General features: G+C 33.9%; 1 pseudogene across 1 annotated transcript; it reads left to right on the forward strand.

The window, feature by feature from the left end:
- Window positions 1-8,704: 8,704 nt before the first annotated feature.
- LOC309848910 lies at window positions 8,705-10,131 on the forward strand (annotated as a pseudogene). Its single transcript, XR_014316584.1, has 2 exons — window positions 8,705-8,737; window positions 9,144-10,131. The product of XR_014316584.1 is annotated as an uncharacterized misc_RNA (transcript).
- Window positions 10,132-11,712: the final 1,581 nt, after the last annotated feature.

Here is an 11,712-nt window from a genome sequence, read left to right on the forward strand (position 1 = left end):
AAAATCACTAACATGATAACCAGACACTGTAAGAATAGCAGTTGAAAAGGGTAGGTCACCATAAAATGTCCAAATCACATCATAACCTCACATTTTCACTTCCAAATTATCTTTTCCCAGCAGGGTAGAAATAGAGATTCAAACTGCATAACCTTTCATCCAACATTATTGCTGTGCTAGAGAGAAGGCTTAAGTAACTTAATTTTTCTCACAAAACCTGATGTTGATATTTGGCAGCTTCTAATCTGGCTGGGTGCCCTCACATGAATTGTAGACTCTCTGTGCTCCTTTTGAGAAGAGTCTGAGGAGGATGAAAGCAGATGCAGACAAATGCAGATGGAGCCCAGAAGCCAAATAGCATTCGGCTCCTCACTACAACAGTAGATTTGGCAGACTCACGGTGTTTTAAGGAAGAAAGGTAATTTTCTATAAAGTAATTAGATAGTCACTTAAACAAACCATTGTGGTGATTTTATTTTGTTTTCGTAACTTTTGGAAATGTTCTTTGAATGCAAGTTAAAATTAAACAGTTGTTTTTGGTTGTTACTGGCTTTGATTATCATTTTTTTAAGGCAATAATGGAATTTAAGGGTTGAAAGTGATATTTAAATTGGAACATATCCGAACTCATCTCCACAATCAAAGTCAATGTTGACCTTTAAAAACAGATACAACAAAATGAAAGGTCGTTGCCTGGTCTGGCAATTTTAAATCCTATTTCCAAGTTTCCTGACTTTCTGACTACTGCCCTAAACTTCTTAGGGTGGCATTATTTATCCTTAATCCCCTATTCTTACAGAACTGGAGGTTCTCATACCTGTTCCTGCATGCCCTTTCATTAGCGGCTTTCCCCAGTAGTGGTTCTCTGTTCATTTGTTACTTCTTGGGGGTGGGAAGGGACATTTCTTTTCATATCTACTGGAAAGTTCTCAGTGTACTTTCTGACCCCTCGACACCATTTTACTCATTCTGCCTTGGGTAGGTCATCTGATTAACTCAAATTTGTATAACTTTTCTTACCCACAGGAGGTACCTAGAATTTCCCAAAAAGTTTAAGCTTTACAAGGTTTCATCCCTCCCTGGGATATCTATAGTTTTGAGCAGTTAATTTCAGAGACCTTAAACTTTGATATATTCTTTAGACATTCTGAACCATAAAACAAAAAAAAGAAATTTAAGAAAGTGATTAAGGTTACCCATGTGTACAGGATATATATGGCATTAGGCCTTGGGTTTTACTTTGTAGGCAAGGTATTTTAAACCTGGAAAAGAATTACTAAAGTTTATCCAGCTGGTCTTTTTACACTTGAGTTTTTTTTGTTTGTTTGGTTTTGGTGGTTTTTTGGTTTTTTTGTTTTTTTCAATTTCTGAGGTCTGTGAGGGATCTTCAAGCAAGTTCTGTGGTGATTACAGGGACCTGGATAAAGGCATCACTTCAATAAAAGATGCCTAGACTTCAGAATAAGTGCTGGACATCTACAAGCTTGGCAAAGTAGCTTGGGCCTCAGAGGAAGTTTACAAAGGACCACCTGGGGCACGGCTGTGCTCAAGACAGACCTCCGGGGGCTTAACAGCAAGCAGAACCCCATGGTTAGGTTCTGATAAGTAAAGGCTTGTTGCTGCAGTTTAGCAAGCAAAAGACATGGAAACTTCATAACTGCCCTCTAAAAAAGGCTAGATTGCTTGTGATCTTGTAAGCTAACAACCAATATTTGTAGTTGGTTCCTGTAGCTTCAGTATGCAAATGTTCATTGCTTACTTCACAAGTTCAGCATTTCCTAAGTAGGCAAAGATGAAGCAAGAGAACCTTACATTTTTAGAGATATTTTAAAATCTGATTTACAGAATATTTGCTTCTTTTACATCATGTGCCAGCTAAAGTTTGTGTGTATTTACAGCACTAGGGAGGTTCTGGCTTTAAAATGTAAATGCAAAGTCTATATGGGTCAAGCTAGATTAGCAGCCCCAAATAATTTTTTAATATTCCTGGTCAAGAAGGAAACTATGAACAGAGCATACCCTGAGTCGTCTAGCCAGTGCAAAGAATCACAGAAACTCAAGATGGTTCTAAATTGGTTAACTTCACACAAGAAAGAAACTTCCCTAGGAGACAGATTTCTTAACTGTAAATAGTTCCATAAGAAGCAACAGAATAAAGAACCATTGTGGTGCATGATTCAAAATGCTCACTCACAAGGCAGAGTAAATACTGGGGTCCTAGCTAGAGACCAAAATGAATAGAGAATGGGGTGTCAGAAACCAGGGACTCAAAGAGGGAACAGAAATTAAGAAAGCTGTGCAAAATGGTAATGTAGGAGAGCCAAAATCAGTCAGTTGGCAGTTGATGTCTTCAATTTTTTTTTCCTGTTTCAAAACTTAGTCAGAAAAGAAGGAAACCTTTATTAGTTTGCTAGAACTGCCATAACAAAGTACCACTGACTGAGTGGCTTAAACAAAAAACCTATTTTCTCACAAACCTGGAAGCTAGAAGTTCAGATTAAGGTGATTATTTCTTCTGAGCCTTGGACATGGCAGTCTTTTCTCTTGCTTCTCTGCCTTTCTTATATACAAATTTCCTTTTCTTTTAAAGACACAGTCATGTTGGATTAGGACGCACATAATGGCCTCATTTTAACTTAATTGCCTCTTTACAGCCTTATCTCCAAATATATTCACATCCTGAATATAGGACTTCAACATGAATTTGGAGGGAACACAATTCGGACCATAACAATGCTAAATTGGGAATGGTTCCACAAAACCTCAATGAAGCCATGTTTATCATGCTTCATTCCTGCTTGTTCTTTGTTTTCTTTCCTCTAGTTTCCCAATCTTGGGAGCTCAAATCACTTGCGGAGCACAAAATTTAAGATTTAAGAACAATTAAAGAGATTATAGGACTTCATCTTTATCTCAAGTATTTCAGGGCTTATGGTCTTGAACATTTCTGAGGCTTTCCATCTTCAGATGACCTAAGTCTACTTTAGGTAAGAATCATCCAGGCTGTTGGTGTAGAGAAATGCAACTGATTTCTGTGCATTGATTTTATATCCTGACACTTTACTGAATTCCTGTATAAGTTCTAGCAGTTTTGGAGTGGACCAGGCTGATTTTTAGAGCAGAAGACAACTCACTGTCAGAGACGATTTATAAGCTCATAGAACTGGAAAATGACAGAACCAGGGCTAGATTGCTGTACTTTTAAATATCTTTATGCAATCAAATGTGCTAAGCCTTCAACTGAAAAAACACAGAGAATAAATCATATGAATTATAGAATGATGCTGGATGATTTCTGACCAGTTTAGGGAAGCTTCCTGAGGACATGATTTTGAATCTTTACTATATTCTGATATACCCCACAGTCTACAATTACATGAACATTGTTATACTACTATCTAAAACATGGCACTAGTCAACAGGTTAAAATAAATTAAAAGTCTGAAACCAGATAATTCAACTACAAATCAATAAACATGTTTAGAAAAAGTTTGAAAGTTTGGAAACTTTCCAAAATGACATTGCTATTAAACATGGCATTTATTTTCCTTTAACTGAGTCTGTATCTTCTATTACTAAAACAGCTAAAGAGTCATTTTCTTTGCCTCTTTCTCCCATTTATTTAAATCACACCAAAGGCAAGACCACCTTGAAAATTATGATTTATGTGAAGAGACCTGAAATAACTAATTTTCCAAGAATGGACACATAAATTCGACCAAAAATTTTGGGAAATTTTGAAGCAGTAAATTTTGTGAATGAAGCTACTAGAAAAACAATGAATGTCATTTGATACAGATGTAAAGACATTCTAGAAAGTTATTTTCGCTATAAGCAAATTAAAAACAAAAGAATAATGATGATGATGATGATGATGATGACGATGGTGATTCACACTTATTATGGGCCAGGCAAAATTCTAGTTCTTTACATGTATTTTAATTCATTGAATCTGCATAAGAAAATGATTAGATATTCCTCACTAGACAGTTGATGAAATGGAGAGAGAAAAGAATCAATAAGTAGTCCTAGATAACATTGCTATTAAGTGGTAGACTTCTATAAAAATAATCAAATTCCAAGATAGATCAATCTGCACCTAAATTCTTTCTCCTGTTGCCTATACATCATTATTTTTATTTTAGTAAATCACACCTACAGAAAAGTTTATAAATCATGTGGGCTGTTCTATGAATTATCAAAAAGTGAATAAACTCATGGAATCCCCACTTATAACTAAAAATTAAACACTACCATCACCTCAACAGTATCACATTCCTACTCTCAGAAGTAACTTCTACTTTGCCTTTTCATATAATATATTATTATGTGACTTGGGCATTTATTTATTTATTTATTTATTTATTTTTAAAATTTATTTATTTGACAGACATCGATCACAAGTACGCAGAGGCTGGCAGAGAAAGAGGAGGAAGCAGGCTCCCCACTGAGCAGAAAGCCCTATGCAGGGCTCAATCGACCTGAGCCAAAGGCAGAAGCATTCACCCACTGAGCCACCCAGGAGCCTCCTGGGTTTTTATTTAAATGAAGTCACAGTTTATATACTATTTATTTTACTTGGCTTTATTGTTTGTGAGATTCATCGATTTTGTTTCATGGAGAAAATGTTCATGAATATGAGGGTATGTTTCCAAGCTCCTATTCTATTGATTTACTTATCTTTTGTTGAATTAACATATACAATTTATTTTACTATATGACTTTTTTTAATGTCACTTTTTTCCATCATAAATATTCTCCTTCATCTCTATGCCCTATTTCCCTCATCCTCCTGCCCCACATCCCTCTGGTAACCATCACTTTGCTCTCTATAGTTAAAAGTCTGTTCCTTTGTTTGTCTATTTCTCTCTCTTTTCTTTTCCTTTGCTCACTTGTTTTCTCAAATTCCACATATGAGTAAATCATACAGAATTTGTCTTTCTCTAATTTTGCTTTGCCTTATAATCCCTAGCTCTATCCATGTCATCACAAATGGCAAGATTTAATTCTTTTTTATGGCCGAATAATATTCCATTATATATATATATATACATACATACTACTCTAGGTATATATACTACATATACTCATATACATATACTACATATACTCTATGTATATATACTACTCTATGTATATATATACATATATATGTGTGTGTGTGTGTGTGTGTCAGTATCACATGTTCTTTATCCATTCATCTATCAATGAACTCAGGCCCCTTCCATAGTCTGGCTATTGTAAATAATGTTGCAATGAACATAGGGGTGCATGTATCCTTCTGAGCTGCTGTCTTACTGGGGACAAATACAAGTATTGCAGTACCTGGATCAAAGGGTAGTTCTATTTTTAATTTTTTGAGGTATCTCCATACTCGTTTCCACAATGGCTACATCAGTTTGCATTCCCACCAACAGTGCTAGAGTTTCTTTTTTTCCACATGTTCACCATCACTGGTTGTTTCTTATGTTTTTGATTTTAGTGATTCTAACAGGCATGACATGATATCTCATTAGGGTTTTGATTTGCATTTCCCCAACGATGAGGGATCCTGAGCATCTTTTCATGTATCTTGGACATCTGTATGCCTTCTTTGGAGAAATGTCTGTTCATGTCTTCTGTCTATTTTTTAATTGGAAAATTTGTTTTTGGGGTATTGAGTTGTACCAGTTCTTTACTGGATATGTTATTTGCAAATATCTTTTCCCATTCAACAGATCGCCTTTTAGTTTTGATAATTGTTTCCTTCACAGTGTAGAAAGTCTTTATATTAATGTAGTCACAACAGTTTATTTCTGCTTTTATTTCCCTTCCCTCAGGAGACATATCTAGAAAAATGTTGCTATTGCTGATGTCAGAGATTACTGCCTGTGATCTCTTCAAGGATTTTTATGGTTTCAGATCTCACATTTTAGCTCTTTAATCCATTTTGAGTTTCTTTTCATGTATGCTGAAAGAAAGTGGGCATTCCATTCTTTTACATGTCTAGTTTTCCCAACACCATTTATTGAAGAAATTTTTCCTATTGCATATTCATTCCTTCTTTGTGAAAGATTAACTGACCATATTACTGTGGCTTACTTCTGGGTTTTCTGGTCTATTCCACTGATCTGTGTGTCTATTTTTATGCCTAATTTACTACATAATTTTTTTTTAAACATGGATCCTGTTTTCTAAGATTGCCATGGCTCTTTCTGGTTCTTTATATTTCAATTAAAAAATTAGAATCAATTTTTTAGTTTACATATGTGTACCTGCACAAACTCCCAGGATTCTTTATCCAGGGAAGCCACTGAACATATAAATTTGAGAAATTTTACATCTTTCCAATATTGAATATTCCAATAAAAATGTGGTTTGTTCTTCCTTTTATTTGTACCTCTATAATTTCTCTCAATAATTTTTGTACTTTTCTATTTAGAGGTCTTACACAGATTTATTCCTAGGAGTTTTGCTTTACCTGCTGCTGTAAATGATATAAAATTACAAAATTTATTTCCCAATTGTTTCTTGACTAAATATGTTTAAATGAAGCTGATTTTTAGATTGACATTATATCTAATAAGCTTACTAAGTCATATTTTAATTTAATTTAAATTTGTCTGTAAGCCTTTTTTTCCTCCAATCCTACACACTTTTTCTTGCAGCAATAAGAAACTTCAGAACAAGAAAAATGAAGGTGCCAACAGTGGACACCCTTACATATTTGTGACCTATTAGTATTTCATCATCTGGTATGCCTCTGCAGGTTTTTATTTGTTTTGTTTTGTTTCATTTAAAATTCATAATTGAGGGGCGCCTGGGTGGCTCAGTGGTTTGGGCTGCTGCCTTTGGCTCAGGTCATGATCTCAGGGTCCTGGGATCGAGCCCCGCATCGGGCTCCCTGCTCCGCAGGAAGCCTGCTTCCCTCTCTCTCTCTCTCTGCCTGCCTCTCTGCCTACTTGTGATCTCCGTCTTTCAAAGAAATAAATAAAATTAAAAAAAAAATAAAAAAAATAAAAAAATAAAATTCATAATTAAATTAAGTTCTTTTCTACTCCTATTACACTAAGAGAACATTGTTGCTGGTGATAATTGTTGGCTTGGTTTTGGTTTTTAATCATAAAACTGTGTCGAGTTTTGCTTTATCAAATGCTTTTCTCTGAATTTTCTGACATTACTTTTCTCTTCTCCTTTGTTCTGTAAATGTAGTGAATTACATGAATTGATTACTCAGTGTTAACTGAATCTTACATTCATGAATTAAACCCAGTTTGGTGATAATATAAAATTTATTTTATGTATCATTGGACTTGGTGAGCTTATCTTTTGTTTAGGATTTTTGCAACCGTGTTTATAAGATACTTTATGCTATAGTTGTTTTTTTTTCTTTCTTTTAAGATCCCTGTAAGATTTTTAAGTAAGGGGATGTGTTCTCAAACAAAAAGTTGTTCATTTTTTCCTATCATCTGAAAAGATTTGTGGATATATTAATAGTATTTCTTTCTTAAACATTTGGAAGAATTCACTAATGAAACCATCTGCATTTGTAGTTAATTTGAGGACAGGTTTTAAATTATGAATTCAGTTTATTCAATAGATCAGGGCTACAGAGATTTTTTTTTTTTTTCTTCTTTCCTAGTTTGCTCTTAAACCTCAAAAGCTATTCATTCCAAACAGACTGTCCAGAGCTCTTTGTCTTTTGGAACCCTTTCTGAATCTTTAGCTACCATGGCAGCAATAGCAAAACAGCAGAAACACTAATATAAAGAATAAGCTGGCACACAATCACAAAAAATACTTTCTCTATTCAATTATAGATAGAGATGATCAAAGGGAAATTTCACTCTCATCAAGTGAAAAACAAATAAACTGAAAACCTTCACGTGGATTTTCTTAATTTTACATTAACTCTCATTCCATGCTATTATGTTTTCCTATTTTAAAGTTAAATACAGAGTTAAAAATGTATAAGAAAAAGTACTTTTCTTCAACCTTGTTAAGCAGATATAATGTAAGCAGCTACTAAGGAATCTGGTACAGGGAATAAATTCGCAAATCCTAATCAGATGTGAGTGGTTTTGGTTTTGTCTTATACATTCTTATACATGTTATTATACATTCAGTGTTCAAGTTTATACCTTAAACCAAGTATACGTTTGTAAGTATAAATAGTTAAAACATGACATGTACATAAATATAAATATATAAATATTTTAAAAAATTATACTCTTTTGCTTTATATTCTAGCAGTGAATATATGCTGAATATAAAATTTATCTTAGATAAGATTACTAGAATTAAAATGTTGCTAGTGTTAAATAACACTACTCGGTATAACATACAAATTTATTTACTACTTATTATTCACCAGTGATCTTAAAATTATTTAAAATACTTTCACCTTTGATTGTATAGTAGTTCCTAGTATTTGTCAATTACAGGATAAAATAAAATTACTTTGCTAATACAAAACTCAATGTTTAAAGTTAATTATAATTATTTAAATAAAAGCAAGGGCTATATACATATTCATTTAATAATACAGAAAAGCATTAAATATAATTTTACATTTTAATTTCCTTTTTTCCTAAAATACACAGCAAAAAAAAACACCCAAACATTATATATATAGCTCCCATTATCTTGTTAGTTGTCAACACTATATGACATCACTATAGATGACATAAAATGTAGCCTAGTTATTTTCTAGTACTAAAAGAATCAGCCTCGCTGGGAATTCAGAGACCACAGAAATGTAAGCATGAATGTCTGTTTAAATATCTAACAACAATAGTTAATACCTAAGTAAATATATGTAAAATTATGGTGTATAATAACTTCTTTGAAAAAATGTTTTCTAATTCTTACAAAGCCAGAAATGTTTATATAAATATGTGGTATTTTTCCACATCAAGAACCAGTAATATAATTATAAATAATAGTGTAGAGGAAGATTAATAGCTTGGTAGAAGTACTTTAACTCAGAGCTTTACTCAGTTTATCACAAAGAAATCAATACATTAACTTTGATCAGTATCCAATATATATCCTAGAATTATTTAATTTGCAACTTACATGTGTTCAGGTTTAAACATTTTTACACTAACCTAACAGTTAAGTTACTGAATTGTCTTCATGTTTTGATTGTTTTTCTCCTGCAGTGGGCCTGACTGAGCCTTGTTTAGATCCCTGTCATATTACCTGTACAAGTCAACACAACAACCAATTCTATATGAACAAAGTTGCAACAAATTTAGGACTATTTTTTGTTGTAAATATCAATAGTTCACCTTTGGCTGAACTCAGAATATTTGGAGTGTATATATTTTGCTCAGATAAAACACTAAGAAATAATGGTTGTCTGTCAATCAAAATGGATAAACAGAGTCAAAATATTGCACTTATTTTCCTCTTTTTTCTCTTGCACCCAAGACCAAAATAAGTTCAAACATGAGTCTCATAAGGTGGAAAAAAATCTTCAGAGAGACAATAAGGTGTCCAGGGATGAAAACAAGGCTCTCAGAAAAGAAAACAAGTCCCTTTGGGGAGAAAATAAAGCTCTTCAACGAGAAAACAAAGCCTTCCGAATGGACAACCAGTTGATCAGGGAGATAAATCAATCCTTGAGACAGCAAAACGAGGTTCTATGGAAGTTTAAAAATGTGGTTTTAGAGAGCCAAAAACCAGCAGGGGAAAAAATCAATGCTTTGAGCATAGAAAGAAAATCTTATTGGCAACAGAATCGAGCCCTGGAAGCACAGATCAAGGCTATCAGAGAACAGGAGAAGGCCTTCCAGAATGAAGCAAAAGCTCTTCAAGAAGAAATAAGGTCTCTCCATGAGGAGATAAAGGCCTTGCAACACCAGGAGAGAGCAATCAAGATGGAGGAACAAGCCCTGATGAAAGAAGGAATAGCACTAGAGATGGAAGAACAGGCTCTGTGGAAGGAGGAACAGGCACTTCGTGAGGAGAACAAGGCTCTTAGAGAAGAAAACGGGGCTCTTCAAGAGGAGGAGAAAGCCCTTCTGGAAGAGGCAAAGGTACTTCAAGAGTGGAATAAGATTCTTCAGGGAGAAGACAACAAATACACTTGTTGGAAAAATGCACAAGAATAAAACAGAGCAGGAGAACTGTGACTTGAAGACATAACTAGCAAACCATGAAGACCATTGACATTCCAGTAAAAATCATTAAAACTTTTTAAGGTGAAATACTGTTGTTGGGATTGAAATCAAAAACCTGTAAATTTACAGCACTCAGTATCTGGTCCTGGAAACTAAATAAATATCTGAAAAGTTAAAAAATAAAAAAGGAAAATTATTCTTTTGCCTTTCCTTAGGTATCACACTACTGTTGGAGATATGTATTATTCCAGAATAATCTGCAAAGATATATTGCTCAAAACATGACACTGAATGCACAAGGGGTCTGCCCTTTACTTTCAAAGACACTGGATGAATATTATAAGATAACAGCACAGTGGAAATATCTGTCTCAAAACTTGGTCTTAGAATTATGAATATAGTGAAATATAAAGTTTTCCATACTTCATATGTACTGTAAAACAAATGTACTATAGAAGAATATCCTGTGTCTTTTATGCTTAGTTGAGCCATCTAGTTCAGGAGGTCAATCAAATAAGAGGAATTTTTAAAATAGTCAATAATATAGCAATTGAGTGTTTACCAGCTTCCCCAATTTCTCTTTATTTTTACTTCCAGCTCTTGTCCTTCTGCCTGCAGGGAGGGAGGATCTTCTAACAAATGTGTTAAAGAAAGGAAGGACTGAGAAAACAAGTCTCCAAACTTACAATGGAGGTTTTGGAGTTTGGAATGAGAATGTATGGAGCAGTTCTTAATGAATGTAAATTAGGGAAGGAAGAAATGGATTTTTCAGAAGTGTTAATGCTGGTAATTGATCTAATTGAATTCTCTTTAAAAAATAATTATGCCAAAACTGAATCACATGGACTGATGGATTTATTAGAGTTTCATACATAGCTACAGATCGCTAGATTACAACCTGCATAGAGGGCTGGTGCCATATCTTATTTTTCATCATTGCAAATTTGAACATTTAATTCAGGATACGTGTTTAATGGGTTTTACTGAACATAACTGAAGTTTATATCTCGTTCTGGTTCTTGTCTGGTGTTGGGGAATGGGAGACTAAGAAAACTATAGGAAGAGAACAATTGTCTCTCCTAGGTGCTGTGGAATCTGCAAAAGACCAGCATACACTTATTGAATACCTGTAATTAGCACTCTATTAAGCAAGAATTTACAATTAGGTATAAAAGGATTTTAATGATTCCACAGAATATAAAAGAAGATAAAACATTATTACTTCATTCCTTAAGAAAGACTACCATGCCTGAAAACAATTTGCTGACCACTGTTTCTTAGAACTTGTATTATAGCTACCATTTAAATAAAATAATCAGCTTTGGAGAATATTAAAAAGCAAAGTTTGTAGATGTATGCTTGATTGATGTGCAGTCCAACTGGGACAGAGAAGAAATGCAAAACCTGTATCATTGTTTCTACCTCAAAAGATAGGGAAGAAGACTGCAGCTTGGTGTTCTAGGAATTTATGAATATGTGGCTATATTGCCTACACATTAATCTTGATATTTTATAGTTCAAAGAAAAGAGCTCTTGCTCTACAAATTCCCTGCTATAGTATTTAGGAAAAATAAATTATTTTACTGTTTGGTGACCACGTCAGAAG

Source organism: Mustela nivalis (genome assembly GCF_964662115.1).
Source record: "Mustela nivalis genome assembly, chromosome: 15".
NCBI lineage: Eukaryota > Metazoa > Chordata > Mammalia > Carnivora > Mustelidae > Mustela > Mustela nivalis.